A 3,323-nucleotide genomic window follows, 5' to 3' on the forward strand; every position below is an offset into this window, starting at 1 on the left:
CTGTCCCTGATGGAGATTTTTCAATCCCCAAATTATGCACTTAGTGACAGATTTCCTCCTACATAGTCCCACCTCTCAAATGTCCCTGAATAGTTCCACAGACTGGGAACTTTTAAATATGTGAGCCTATGGGTGCCATTTTCATTCAAACCACCATATTATTATATGAAAAATATTTAAATTAAATGTACAGACTATCAGTATAGCATGTGGGAAGAAGTATCAGTCTTCTCATGCATAGAATGGCTAGACATTTTAGTTTATTCGCCTCTTCTCAGAAGGGTTCCCCTCCCAAAGGAAGCAATGTCATTTTGATAAGAAACGTTGAAGAACTTGAAATCTGAAAATTGACACTTCCACACAGAAGAGATGGTGGAAAGGATGAATTACCTGATGAAGGAGGAGGGATCCACAGTGCCTTGGCCTTGCAGTATGGTTTGTGGGCAACCAGAACAAAGGAGCAGGAACCTGGGTCACTACAGGAAAAAGAAAGTACAGATGTTTATTATTGATGATCTAGGCATGGAACAACTGTTCAAAAAGATATTTCATAGAGAACTCACATGTATGGAAGATGTTGAAAGAAATGAACAGTTTTAAGCATGCGGCTGCCATTAACTAGAGGAAAAGCAAAAGTTCCACCAGCTATCTTGATCCTGTTTGGAATGACTGACCTCAGTCCTACAGTGTGAACAAATCATCGTGATATAAACACAGAGTCATCCAACCAAAAGCTGGGACACGACTGGATCTGGAAAGTCAGAAAGGAAGAGGATATGAACTTATGATCTCACCCACAAGTTGGTTAGTGACTGATGTGTAGACAAGATGATATAAGAGCACACTGTGCGTGTTTTCCCTAAGTGCACAGGCTAGACTAGCAGAGATGGCTAACCCTCTGGGTAAATGCTCCCATTGGATGACAGGAGCAATGAACTGGACACATGTGTATTTTTTTCTTATTAATCTTTCAAAAATTACATTAAGTTTTCAAAAATAATCAAATTGTGCATACATTTTGATTACCAAATAGATGAAAACAAGTTCGTGTAGTGGTGACTGGTTTGAAGGCTCAGGGAGAGGCCACAGTGTCAGGATTCTCTGTGCCCTGCTCTGCTGATGTAGCTCCTCCGGAGGCCAGCTAAGTAGCCCTTGTGTTGCATGTGGGTTTACTTGAGTTGAAGGCTGAAGCAGCACCAGCTGAAGCCTCTTGCCTCAGGGAGGACCTCAGCAGGAGAGTGCTGGTCATTCATGAGGACATGGCAGTCAGATGAGCAGAGGCAGCTCAGGCCTGGGCCTCATAGGAGGAAGCAGATGAGGACAGAGCAGTGGCAGGTGCACATGCTAGCTGTTAGCAACCAGGAAATGGACATGAAGTTTCTTAGTGTCCATGAGACACTAATGAACATGTGGGGGTATAGCTCAGGGGTAGAGCATTTGACTGCAGATCAAGAGGTCCCTGGTTCAAATCCAGGTGCCCCCTTACCAAAAGGTTGTTTTNGTCATGGAGATATAAAAAACTTAGTCCTGTTTCTTCCATTCAATCCAGTTATGGATACACATTATACATGCAAACACATTATACATACACATCCACTAAAAATAATCACAAATACACACACACTCACAAAAGCACATACACATTCATACCCACACACACATGCAATTATAAGCACACACACACACATCACCAGTGTTGGGAATTTTCAGTATTCCTATTTTTAATACTAATTTTCATTAGTGGTGAGTCAGGTTTCCTAGGGCAGTAGAGATGAGAACTCACAGAGCATCCCTAGTGAGGCAGTGCAGGGATGTGTTGCTAATGAGGAGAGTCTACACAGGTACCAGGGCATCAGTCATTGGTAGGGCTTACAGTTTCATGCAATCCCTAAGTAAAGGCCTTTCCCTGCTGGGCACACTATTGGCCATGTCACACTGGAGACAATCCAGTCTCTCTGACTCTCACTTCTACACAATTTTGAGGAGCCATTCTTCAGGTTATTTCTTCTTCTGCTACATGGAGGGATTTCACAAGAGGGAGGAAGATGAGAGACAATGGAAGCTGCTCAATCCCTGCTCAGGAAGGCTGGCACAAGAGTCCCTGAAACGTTAATGTGAACTCTGCTATGACTTAGTCACTATGACTTGGGTCTTGCTTGGGCCTAATTTAAGCAATGATTTTCCACATCTGTAGCATGACGTGGCTTATATAAAATTAATAGGTTTAAAAACAAGTATAACTAAAACATCCCTAGATGTTTTTTGAGACCCAGGTAGGTCATCTAAGGTATTGTTTCCAGTGAACCTGGTGTAGGTTTTCTCCATTGGGCAGTGAGGATATTTGTTTCTGGCCTCCCCTATTCCACTTGCCATGTGTTCTTAGAATACATAGTGTTTTGAACCAAACAAAAGGAGGTTTCAGCTTCATAACCTGCCATGCAGGTCATCATTGACGTTCACAGAGCCCACAGCTGAGCAAGACTGTTGGTAACTTTACAAAGCACCTTCCAGTTTCCCCCAAAGCTAGCCAACAAGAAGGATGCTTCCTGGTCAGTGTCAACTCGGTTCACCATGTCCTGTGACTAATATGTGTGNTGTCTTCATCAACAGCATTTAGTGCTAGTGGGCATCCATCTGTGAGCAATGGCAATACCTGTATTTTCCTGGGGGTCTCAGAACACCAGGGTTTAACTGAAATTTCCCTACACAGGGGGTTATGCTCATCCAAGAAGCCATAGATTGCCAGAGATGATATTTCTGTGCCAGGTCTNGGGTATTTCCATTTGAGTTGTTTGTCCNGGGTGTCCTGGAGCCACAAAGATTTCTCATTTTCTCTTAGTGTCAAGTGATACTGTTGACAAGGTTACTACCATGATGTTAGCTTGTGCTGTATATATCACCTGCTCCTTGTAGGTTAGGGTAGACTATAAGATTTTGCCTTTGGTGTAAACTTCTTTGGCACTTCTTGCGACACTCATCCGTTGTAAAGAAGATTTGCAGAAACTTAGGATGGAANCCCACATCTTCCTTTATNGGAAAATTTATTACATTTTGTCCTTTCATCATTTTCTGTTTCTAATCATTGTACAAACCTGAAGAGGGGGNTGGGTGTTGCACAGATTTGGAGTCTTGTGAGTTTGTGCCTTTGTGTGAGAATTCTGGTAAGTACTCTTAAGGCTAAGTCATATTTATGGAAGATCTCAAATTACCTTGTATTATGCAGCCCAGAGAGGGAGGCTATGCAGTTTANTCAAGAAACTTCAAGTAATGGAGATCTCCTAGGTTCATTGAAGACTCAAATAAGGTTGATGTGGCAAGGTCAG

The 3,323-nt window shown here is 42.5% G+C and overlaps 1 non-coding gene across 1 annotated transcript; it reads left to right on the top strand.

Moving 5' to 3' along the window:
* The first annotated feature begins 1,411 nt into the window (after nucleotides 1-1,411).
* On the top strand, nucleotides 1,412-1,483 carry Trnac-gca. The gene has a single exon. It is a non-coding gene; the product is annotated as a tRNA-Cys (tRNA).
* The last annotated feature ends 1,840 nt before the right edge of the window (nucleotides 1,484-3,323 follow it).

This window comes from Mus caroli, unplaced genomic scaffold (assembly GCF_900094665.2).
Source record: "Mus caroli unplaced genomic scaffold, CAROLI_EIJ_v1.1 scaffold_23042_1, whole genome shotgun sequence".
In the NCBI taxonomy this organism is placed as follows: domain Eukaryota; kingdom Metazoa; phylum Chordata; class Mammalia; order Rodentia; family Muridae; genus Mus; species Mus caroli.